This window comes from Moschus berezovskii, chromosome 24 (assembly GCF_049115385.1).
Source record: "Moschus berezovskii isolate FMDL1 chromosome 24, NW_MosBer_1.0, whole genome shotgun sequence".
NCBI classification, from domain to species: Eukaryota; Metazoa; Chordata; class Mammalia; order Artiodactyla; family Moschidae; genus Moschus; species Moschus berezovskii.
In genome coordinates, this window is record NC_142483.1 from 55933419 (window position 1) to 55946023 (window position 12605).

Below are 12605 nucleotides of genomic sequence, written 5' to 3' on the forward strand. Positions count from 1 at the left end.
ACCAGTGGTTGTTTTGGGGAATGATATTGATTGGGAGGGGCATGAGGGGGCCTTCGGGGATGTTGGAAAGGATCTGCATCTCAACTGAAGTGGTGGTTACACATGGGTAAACATATGTAAGAGTTTATTAAGTTTTAAAATTTACCTTTGTGCTTACTGTCAATCAAAAAGAAAAAAAAACCTGTCTGGCTTTCAGTTCAGTTCAGTTCAGTTGCTCAGTTGTGTCCGACTCTTTGCGACCCCATGAATCACAGCACACCAGGCCTCCCTGTCCATCACCAACTCCCGGAATTCACTCAAACTCATGTCCATCGAGTCGGTATTGCCAGCCACCCATCTTATTCTCTGTCGTCCCCGTCTCCTCCCGCCCCCAATCCCTCCCAGCATCAGAGTCTTTTCCAGTGAGTCAACCCATCGCATGAGGTGGCCAAAGTATTGCAGTTTCAGGTTTAGCATCGGTCCTTCCAATGAACACCCAGGATTGATCTCCCTTAGAATGGACTGGTTGGATCTCCTTGCAGTCCAAGGGACTCTCAAGAGTCTTCTTCAGCACCACAGTTCAAAAGCATCAATTCTTCGGTGATCAGCTTTCTTCACAGTCCAACTGTCACATCCATACATGACCACGGGAAAAACCATAGCCTTGACTAGACGGACCTTTGTTGGCAAAGTAATGTCTCTGCTTTTTAATATGCTATCTAGGTTGGTCATAACTTTCCTTCCAAGGAGTAAGCATCTTTTAATTTCCTGGCTGCAATCAGCATCTGCAGTGATTTTGGAGCCCCCGCCAAAAAAATCTGACACTGTTTCCACTGTTTCCCCATCTATTTCCCATGAAGTGATGGGACCAGATGCCATGATCTTCATTTTCTGAATGTTGAGCTTCAAGCCAATCTTTTCACTCTCCTCTTTCACTTTCATCAAGAGGCTTTTTAGTTCCTCTTCACTTTCTGCCATAAGGGTGGTGTCATCTGCATTTCTGAGGTTATTGATATTTCTCCCGGCAATCTTGATTCCAGCTTGTGCTTCTTCCAGCCCAGCATTCCTCATGATGTACTCTGCATATAAGTTAAATAAGCAGGGTGACAATATACAACCTTGACGTACTCCTTTTCCTATTTGGAACCAGTCTGTTGTTTCATGTCCAGTTCTAACTGTTGCTTCCTGACCTGCATACAGGTTTCTCAAGAGGCAGGTCAGGTGGTCTGGTATGCCCATCTCTTTCAGAATTTTCCACAGTTGATTGTGATCCACATAGTCAAAGGCTTTGGCATAGTCAATGAAGCAGAAATAGATGTTTTTCTGGAACTCTCTTGCTTTCTCCATGATCCAGCGGATGTTGGCAATTTGATCTCTGGTGCCTCTGCCTTTTCTAAAACCTGCTTGAACATCTGGAATTTCACCATTCACATATTTCTGAAGCCTGGCTTGGAGAATTTTGAGCATGACTTTACTAGTGTGGGAGATGAATGCAATTGTACGGTAGTTTGAGCATTCTTTGGCATTCCCTTTCTTTGGGATTGGAATGAAGACTGACCTTTTCCAGTCCTCTGGCCACTGCTGAGTTTTCCAAATTTGCTGGCATATTGAGTGTAGCACTTTCACAGCATCATCTTTCAGGATTTGAAATAGCTCAACTGGAATTCCATCACCTCCACTAGCTTTGTTCGTAATGATGCTCTCTAAGGCCCACTTGACTTCACATTCCAAGATGTCTGGCTCCAGGTGAGTGATCACGCCATCGTGATTATCTTGGTCATGAAGATCTTTTTTGTACAGTTCTTCTGTGTATTCTTGGCACCTCTTCTTAATATCTTCTGCTTCTGTTAGGTCCATACCATTTCTGTCCTTTATCGAGCCCATCTTTGCATGAAATGTTCCCTTGGTATCTCGAATTTTCTTGAGGAGATCTCTTGTTTTTCCTATTCTGTTGATTTCCTCTATTTCTTTGCACTGATCGCTGAGGAAGGCTTTCTTATCTCTCCTTGCTATTCTTTGGAACTCTGCATTCAGATGCTTATATCTTTCCTTTTCTCCTTTGCTTTTCGCTTCTCTTTCACAGCTATTTGTAAGGCCTCCTCAGACAGCCATTTTGCTTTTTTGCATTTCTTTTCCATGGGGATGGTCTTGGTCCCTATCTCCTGTACAATGTCACGAACCTCCATCCCTAGTTCATCAGGCACTCTGTCTATCAGATCTAGACCCTTAAATCTATTTCTTACTTCCACTGTATAATCATGAGGGATTTGATTTAGGTCATATCTGAATGGTCTAGTGGTTTTCCCTACTTTCTTCAATTTCAGTCTGAATTTGGCAATAAAGAGTTCATGATCTGAGCCACAGTCAGCTCCTGGTCTTGTTTTTGCTAACTGCATAGAGCTTCTCCATCTTTGGCTGCAAGGAATATAATCAATCTGATTTCGGTGTTGGCCATCTGGTGATGTCCATGTGTAGAGTCTTCTCTTGTGTTGTCTGAAGAGGGTGTTTGCTATGACCAGTGCGTTCTCTTGGCTAAACTCTATTAGCCTTTGCCCTGCTTCATTTAGTAGTAGGTGCACAATCAGTGCAGATTCTCTCACCTATTTTGTTTCCATAATCAGTATCAACATGCTTGGTGACATGACTGAATTTCCAGGGAGTGGCACTTCCCTGCAGCTTCATAGGCAACCTCCCAATTGTATGGACACCTCCACTCTGAAATCAGGCTCATTATCTTGTCTGTGTAATGCAGAAAACAACTCCCAGCTTCTCTCCGAGAATTATCAACATTCATCATGAAGGATAAAGAATCCTTTCAAGATTATGATGAGAGGAAAGAAATCTGAAGGCAAAATTCTATCTTTCCATATCTCTGCACGCACTTCCTCAGCGATGCTCTATCTGCCCACTTTATGTTGCCCCAACTCATTTATTGGACTCTTTGGGGGGCAGTCCTCTCCAGTGTTCTTGCCTGGAGACTCCCAGGGATGGGAGCCTGGTGGGCTGCCATCTATGGGTTTGCACAGAGTCGGACACGACTGACGTGACTTAGCAGCAGCAGCAGCCATGAACTCAAATCACATGCATAAAACATGCCCCCAGGGACTCCTGGGTGGCTCAGTGCTAAAGAATCCACCTGCTATTGCAGGAGACACAGGTTCGATCCCTGACCTAGGAAGATCCCACATACCGCAGAGCAACCAAGCCCGTGGGCCACAACTCTTGAGCCTGTGCTCTAGAGACCGGGAGCCACAACCAATGAGACCACATGCCTCAACTACTTAAGTCCATGCGCCCTAGAGTCCGTGCTCTGCCATCAGAGAAGCCACCACAGTGAGAAGCCAGTTCACAGCAACTGGAGAGTAGCCCGCATTCTCCGCAACTAGAGAAATGTCAGGGCAGCAACGAAGACCTAGCACAGTCAAAAATAAATAAATTAATTAAAATTTTATATATATATATATATAAACATCTGCCCCAAACCATCATGAACAGATTTAAATCTACCCTTCTGCCAACTGAGCTTCAAAATCCTTTCCCCATGATTTCCTCAGACCTCCCCAAAGATCAATAGGAAGTTGTTAAAATGAAATCAGGTAGAAGAAATGGCCTGCTACTTTAATTTGAGGGGAAAAGGAAACATTAAGCCATGTGTAATTGCAAGGTCAATCGTCCTGAGTTTGAATGCTTTTCATTCTAATGAAGGTCAAGGAAGTGAAGTTACAGACATGGAAGGAAATGGGAATTTCATGTTAATGGCTATTGAGGATGGTGCAGGTCCTCTCAGGCCCGAAGGTGAAAGAATAAAGTAAGGTAATGATTTGTGAAGGTTATTGAACAGTGCAATCTTCTCACTTTTCCTGTTCTCAACTCCCGCCAAACTTTTTCCTTAGCCCATAACTGCATATAGACAAACATTTCCCAAATTTTTCCTTATAGAAAACATGCTCTGCTGTGTGTTCAGTGAAACAAGCATCCCATGGACAAGGACATTTGGTCATCCTAGCCTACTTTGCCTCTTTCTTGGAGAGTAAGAAATTCCCTGTGGTGTTAAACCAGTCTTTCTTGAAATGGTTTGAATCCTGGAGTCTATTTTAAGAGGAAAGGTCCATGAAGTACAATTTGGAAAACGTTGGTGTAGATATCTGCTATCAGTGACTAAAATTTAACACTAAAAGTGTCTTTTCCCACAAATGTCACTCTCATATAGTACTTGGATTTCTAGAGCATTGATGAAACCTATTCCATTAAAATTAGGAACTAGTTCAATTTCTATGCAATTATATTATCTCTACAAGGTGAAGTCTATCGTCAATTCCATATGAAATCTACCATTTCCTCTCTCTATTCACTTTGATTAAATCTAATATTCAGAATTCAATTATGTAAATAAAAAGAAGTGGTATTTGTCGATGTTGTTTCCATTTGGAAGTATCTTCCTTATGAACACAGGCTCTTATGCCTTTTTCATGTGTTATATCCATGTCAGTATACATATACCTGCTCCAGAATGTATGCTTTTCATCTGGATTTTATTTTTTAAATTTATTGTTAATTGGAGAATAACTGCTTTCCAATATCATGTTGGCTTCTGCCATACAATGTCATGAATCAGCCACAAGGTCACATACATCCCCTCCCTCTTGAACCTCTATCCCACCCCCTACCCCATCCGACCCTTCTAGCTCATCACAGAACACCAGGTTGAACTCCCCATGCCCACTGAGATTTCTGCTGTGGATTTCTGACACAGTAATAGGCTTATGGCTTTAGAGTCAGAGTAATAGGGGTTTGAATTTAAGCTCTGAGCAAGTTATCCTAATTCTTAGTATCAGTTTTCCCATCTTTAAAGTCTGGACACCAAAACTTACCTTACACAATCGCTGTAAGAATTCCACGAGAGTCTCTCCATCAGACAGTTTGACATCATCCTCCAGGGCACATATGTAACTGCTTTATAAATGGTTTCACTGTCCTTTCCATAGTTGGAGTTGATGACCTTTGAAAATGCATCCCTCTCATCCTAATTATCTAGTATCTAACTCACACTTTGAATTGAGGTTGTTTTCTGTGCAAACAGCCATGACTGAGTACATTCCGCCATGATATGTAACTGACAAAGGGCAGCTTAGGTTTGGGGATTCCCTGGCAGTCCAGTGGTCAGGACTCCATACTGCTGTGGGTGTGGGGGGTTCAGTCTCTGGTTGGGAAACTAAGATGCTACAAGCTGCGAGGCCAAAAAAAAAAAAAAAAAAAGGGTAGCTTAGATTTGTTTCCTGCTCTTAATATTTTTTTACCCTTCTGTGGCTATACTTTTTAAAAGTGATCTTGGCCCTAAGTCATAGGTCAGTATTGTTTTTAATGCTGCTGGTTCTGTTTATTTATTTTCCTTTTATTAATTTATTTATTCTGGCTGTGCTGGGTTTTTGTTGCTGCGTGTGGGTGTTCTCTAGTTACAGTGAGCAGGAGCTATTCTTTGTTGTGGTGCATGGGCTTCTCAATAAGGTGGCTTCTCTTGTTGCAAAGCGCAGGTTCCAGTCTCGAGGGCTTCCGCAATTGCAACACATGGGCTCAGTAGTTGCCGCTCATAGGCTTACTTGCCCTGAGTCATGTGGGATCATCCTGGACCAGGAATCGAACCCATGTCCCCTAATCACTAGACCACCAGGGAAGTCTCCATGGGTGAATATTGACTGTCATGTTTATCTGTGGCAGGATGCCAGGTCGCTTTCATCTGCAGCCTTTGTTTTTTCCATCTCATATGCTGAAGATACAGCTAATAAACGTTGGTTTCAGTTTTCTGATGGAAAAATGCAAATCTGAAGGAAGTAAAAGAACACAGACTTCACACTTCAAATTGTAACCTGCTGCCTAAAGGAACAATACTGATGCTTATCAGAGTTATTCCATCCACTCATCTTTTCAGGCCACTTATGCCATCCACACATCAGGCCACTTATTCCATCCACTCATCTTTTCAGGCCAGAGCTCTAAACTGTAGCAGTGGCTTGGTTACCAAGTCAACTGGCTTGAAATAAGTTTTCAACAGTGAATTTGAATCGAACTGGGTTCCTTGTTGCCCCTAAGGGACTTAGTGACTGAAAATATATCTGTTCTGTACAATGTTTGATTCAAAAACTTAAAGACTGAAAATGTACATGGACTGTGCATGTGTGTGTGCCTGCGTGTGTCTCTAAGTGTGGCTGAGATGGGGAGGGATGTCTGCAGGTGTGAATGAATGTATTTGTGCACTTTGAGAAAGGCAGGCAAACTTATTTTGGGTGGAGATTGAGTTTACTGGTTTGGCCGAAGGATTATTGTACCACAAATAAAGGCTTTCAACTTTCCTGATTCTCCCAGTTAGAATTGTCTTTCAGAAGGCTAGGAAAGGCAGTATTTCTTTCCTTTTTGTCAGAATTGGAAAGGTAGGAATTTGTCGATACATGACATTTTCTTGAAGAAATAGCCAGAGTGCTGTCTGCTGACCAAGAAACCCGATATCCGAGTAGTATGATTAATCTGTGGAAAGATTATCAGTACAGTTTTCTGAAAGTTCTTTGAGTTCTCTTTGTAATTACTTTTCCTTGAAGGATGACGGAAGGAGAACAAAGGTTGTCTTCATGGGAACCATTAGAACTGTTACATGAAATCTACCTCAAAGAGGTCACCCTTGACTTGAACACAAAAATGTTTCGGCCAATGTAGGAGGAAGTCTCAGTAGCTGAGAAAATTACATATTATAAGAAAGGGACAGCAAGATGGTGAGATAACTTGTATAGTATAAATTTGAACTTGACCTTATTCTTTTATATCAGCCTCGGAACAGTGGCGGTAGGGTGCTCACCCATTGGCAGCTGTAAAACTCTGTTGTTTTTCAGTCTCTGAGTCATTTCCGACTCTTTGTGACCCCATGTTCATGGGGTTCTTGAGCCAAGAATACTGCAGTGGTTTGCCATTCCCTCCTCCAGTGTTGTCAGAATTCTCCCCTATGATCTGCCCATCTTGGGTGGCCCTGTGTGACTCACAGCTTCACTGAGTTACATAAACCCCTTGGCCCTGACAAGACTGTGATCCACGAAGGGGCTAAAACTCTTACACCTTCCAGAAGATCTTGCTTGTTCTTTTGGATTGTTTTTTTACTTTTGGATTTTGATTACATGACTCAGATCAGAGTTTCTCAACCTCCACTCTACTGACATTTGAGGTCAAATGTCCATTTGTGGGGAGTTGTCCTGGGTATTGTATGATGTTTAGCAGCACCCTTGACCTCACCCCTCAAGATGCCAGCAGCCCACCATCACCCTCTCACTTCCTCCTCACTCCCACCCCCCTAATCTGCTCCCACTTAGCTGTGACAACCAAGCACGTGTCTGGACAATACCATTCTATCCCTTGGCAGGACACTCAGCCCTGCCTGAAAGTCACTTTCTTAGTGTACAGTGTGTAGTGCCCTGTGATGGGGAAGCGGGATGAAATGGAAGATTGGGATTGACATATATACACCACAATGTGTAAAACAGATAGTTAGTGGGAAGACAGAAGGAGCAAGAACTACAATTCCACAGCCTCCAGAATGAAAGCCACAGACACAGAAAGCTAATCAAAGTGACAACGTGGATCACAGTCTTGAGTAACTCAGTGAAGCTACGAGCCACGCCATGAAGAACCACCCAAGATGGACAGATTATGGAGGAGAGTTCTGACAAAACGTGGTCCATTGGAGAAGGGAATGGCAAACTACTACGGTATTCTTGCCCCAAGAACCCCACGAGCAGTATGAAAGGCAAAAAGATAGGACACCAGAAGATGAGCTCCCGAAGTCAGAAGATAGTGAGAACATGCTGTATAACCCAAGGAGCTCAGCTCAGTGCTCTCTGATGACCTGCGGGCGGGGGATGGGAGTGGGCAGGAAGGAGGTCCAAGAGGGAGGGGATATGCTTCCCTGGAGGCTCAGACAGCAAAGAATCTGCCTGCAATGCGGGAGACCTGGGTTCCATCCTTGGGTTGGGAAGATCCCCTGGAGAAGGGAATGGCTATCTCCTCCAGTATTCTTGACTGGAGACTCCCCATGGACAGAGGAGCCTGGTGGGCTACAGTTCATGGGGTTTGCAAAGAGTCAGACACTACTGAGCGACTTTGACTTTTAGTGGCTGATTCTCTTTGTTGTACAGCAGAAACTAGCAACACTGTAAAGCAACTATACCTGTATTTTTTTTTTAAACATAGTATTTGGAGGATTAATTCAGATTGATACATACAGCAGTTTATTCTAATTATTGAGTAATATTTTATTATATGAACACACCACAAATTGCTATTCCATTTTCTTATTGGTGGAGAGTGTTTTTGGTTTTTGGCTGCCATAAATAAAACTGCCGTGGACATGCTTATTCAAGTCTTGTTGTAAGCATGGTTTTATTTTCTTGGCTAAATAATTAGGAGTGTGAATTTCCAAGTCACATTGTGGGTGTGGGTTTAACTCTATGAGAATCCCAACTAAATTTCCAAAATGGTGAAAATATATTTTCAATATCACCAACAATCCTGGTCAATATTTCATAATGATAGGGCAATGAGAATGGTTGGCTGTCAAGTCGAGACTTAAAGAAACTCTCATTTTGGGAGAGGACTCCTAACCTCAGAAATGAAAAGCATGGGTGTAAGTTTCCCATAAGTGAAAATGGGGAAAATGTATCTGGCCTGATCATCAGAGGACTGCCAGACAAAATCCTATGTTCTGGCTAAAAGCCACCAGGTTATCAATCCAACACCTGCCTTCTAAGCTTATTTGAGATGGAGCTCATTTCTTTCTGAGTCCAGTAAAATTATGAAAACTCTAGGAAACTTTTGAAATGGTATCTGTTAGGATTACCGAAGCCCTGGGAAGCTATGGAATTTGAAACCCCTGAAAAGGATAGTATTTGCAAGGGGAAAAAAAGATTAAATTCATGATTTTTGCACTTGGGAGTTTTTTTTTTTTAATTTTTTAAGAAAGAGTTTTAAATAGTTTTGAAATCATTGTATTTTGTTTTGTCTGTTCTTCAGCGCATTGAAAGCTTTTAGAAGAATCATCCATACAACATTGGTAATTGCAGTTTAAACTGTATGAGGGAATTAAATTCATCAAACTTGTAATCAATGAGTAAATGCTTAAGAATAAAAGGCTTTCAACATGTCCTTTATTAGGTATATGAGTTGAATGAATTGAGCATTAAACAAAATACAAATACAAGTGCCTTTTCCTTTCTATACACAAAAGCCCCATGGACATCAAAGAGAGAGGCTGATACCCTTTTAATTCCTGGAGTTATTAAACTGTGTCTCCCTGAATAAGATAAGGCAGTTGAGCCAATAGTAATTAGGCCTCTACTTCCAAAGAGTGGGTCTTAAGAGCTAATTAGTCAATGAGAAATAAGTCTCTCATTCCAGTACAACAGCCTTTGGGGAAGTGGACCAGTGTGACGTTTTTGTGAACCATGAATTGCTTGGATAACCTCCTCAGGGGGCCAACACCATGGTCATTGCCCAAGATGCTTCATTAAATGGGTCCACTACCTTGGACCCAAATGGTGAGATTCTCTCTCCTGTGGCCAGGGGTGCACATGAGAGATAGATAAAGGTGAGCAGGTTTAGTTCCTTCTCCCTTGTTCTCCGCATCCAGTGAACACGACTCATGACTTTCATAAAGGGCTGGAGCCCAGAAGGTCGCATTCGCGTCCCTGGTTGCAGGATGAAGGGTAACCAGGTAAGTTGTTGCCCGTGCCCTGAATGTCTCTGGCTAACTTCGAGGCCATCTGCATCACAGATTCCCAGCAGACCAGGAAAAGTGACCCTCCATGAAATAAATAAGTAACATTAAAAAATCCTGGAGGAGTTACCCAGCTCTAAAAGTGATTCAGGACACTGCTTGTGAAACTTTTTGCTGAGAAGTTCTGGGGATGTTTCGATTGAGCTGAGGTGATGGCTGCTAGTTCCTCTTTAGGAAGCAGGACTAGAATGGGACTGTACTTAAGGGAGCTTAAGCAGGATCATGTGTCTTGTCCTTCTTAAGAAGCAAACAGTCCCAGGAAGAGGGTTCGTGTGAGCCCCTCAGTCCCTCCCGCTTCCCTATCAAGTGGCAGGCACCTTTCAGACTTGCAAACAGAGCAGGTTGGGGTTTTTTAAAGGATGTATTTTCACTTCAGGAAGCCCCAGATGCTTCTGGTTATCCTTCACCTCTCCCCGCACCCTCCATCCAAGTGAATAGTATTCTTTGCTTTAGGAGGCGGCTGGATACAGGATAGAACAAAGAGCTCATTGCTATTTCTGACTTTTAAGGGTTTTGCGAGTGCACGCTTGCAACAATAGTGCGAAAGCCTAGTTGATTTTGATTGGTGTGAACCAGGCACTTGAGATAAAAAGGACTTTTATTCTGTGTCTCCAAAAACGCACAGCTTGAAATACTCTTAGTTTGAGCTGGGGACTCAGATCTGAGAATTAACACTGGAGTATGAAAGGATATGGGGTAGGGCATCAGAGAATCTTGCCTTTGTGAAATGAGATCCAAATGTTGGCTCTCGGTAGGGAGGAGGAGATGGGGAGGGGAGCACGAAGGCAAGGTGCAGGCAATTTCTCACAGGGTGTTGGAGCCCTGAGAGCGAGGCTGGTGCGATGACCACCCCCTACCCAGCTGATGCTGGTCTCAGTACCACAGCACCGCACGCAGGCTTGCCAGCCCGCCAGCACCTCTGCAAATGGCTCCTTCATTTAAAGATCCTCACCCAGGTGTTGAACAGTGTTTCCCACCCCAGGTCTGATGGCTGCAAGGTGTAACTAGAGCTCTGGGGAGAAACTAAACCCAAGAGCATAAATGGAAGGCTGCTGCCCATGACGTGCAGAGTGGACACTGCAGGCGTCTAGGTCTACGGAAGGGTCTGTGAGAGCGGCGTCTGCCCAGCAGTCTCTGAAACGGTACAGCGGCCAGCCTGCATAATCGTCCATAGCAGCCTTGGCCCAGTAGAAGTCAGAGTTGAGGAGAGCCTCTAAGATCGATGCTGTAAAGGATTCCGAACAGACTGATTTTTCTCCAGTGTGCAAATCTGACCGTGTCACCCCTCCCCCTTAAATGTCACAGTAGTTCCTAGTGTTACTTGGGGGTAAAGAAGACTCCCAAAGACGATCCAAGGGGCTCTGCTTGCTCCGACCCCATGGGACTCCCCTGTCTCACGTTGCAGCCTGTCTCTGTAGTAGCCCCACACGCCTTCCTGGAGGCCTTTGAACTCATCGAGCATCTTCCCACGTCAGACCTTTGCATCATCTGTTGTCTCGAGGCCTTTCCTTCCCTCTCTGTGCTCACCATTTTCCACTCTTCCTTCTGATCTTAGCTCACAGGTCACTTTCTCCAGTCTACTCTGATCTCCCTGAGCAGCTTCCCTCCCCTGGCAGACACCCTCCTAGCATGGCTTGGAACCACTTAGAATCTTACCTTTGCTTCTATGATGCCTTGATAAACCCCTGTCCTTATAGACAACAATCAGAACAATCACAATGACAGCTGCCATGTATTAGACACTTTCTTTGTGCCGGGCCCTCTTTTAAGGCCAAATTAACTCATTTGATCATCTCAGGGACTGGGTGAGGTTGATGTAATTGTCCTCTGCCCCTGTTTTACAGATGAGGAAACGGAGGTGCAGAACGAGGTTATGGGGACCATGTCTATTTTGCTTGCCCTTGAATACTCTCTAGTCAAGCACCTAATATAGCAAACGATCGCTGTTTCTTGGTTACTTGAATAAAAGATGTTTGAGTTGAATCTCAGAGTGAATCACAGTGCTGGGCATTAGTGCCCGAGGGGTAGGAGGTTTGGGAGCAGGAGGAGGTTGAGAGGCTGATTGGGAAGAACAGGACAGAGGAATCCAGAAGAGAGGCTGTGGATATAGCAAGACAGGATATAGTCCTCTTGTTGGCCTTAAAGCAGGTGGCAGGCCTGTGCGTTTCAAGGTGGAGGACTAAGCTCCATGGAACACAAGACAGATGCTAGAAGAGAGGGTGGATGGTGGTGACTGGTAGGGTTACTGGGAAGTAGACCCCAGAAAGATACCAAAACCTCCACTCTCGTGGAAGAGCCCACTGGGGAAAAAGTCTGGGGTCACAGATGGCCCTCATTTCTCCCAGTTCATTTTGATATTTCTCCAACAAATAATACTTCACCAGAGTATATCATTGGACTCTTGCAGCCCATGAGCATATTTCTTGAGGAAAGAGCTATGGAAGGTCTGTACGTTCACCTTGACTCCAGGGCAGAGGGAAGGCTGAAGGGAATGTAATTAAGATAAATTTTGCTGTGCAACTGGAAGCCAGAAGCAAATCAGTCACAGGAAGGCAGCCTCTCTTTGGGATCACCCAGGTGCCTGTGAAGTCTTGGTCTTTCCTGGAGCTCGGAGTTCCTTGCATTGATTCAGGCTGTGAGCGTGAGGGGGGCGGGGATGGGAGATCAGACTCAGTAACACAGGTCATTTTCTGTGGGTGTCCAAGGGAAGGCATCAGCTAAGTGGTCCTAGGGCCCACTGATGGCTTTGCCTTTAATCTTCCCTGTGATCTTGCTGGAGGTTTTCATGTCTCCGGACCCCGATGCCCACATTTGAAAG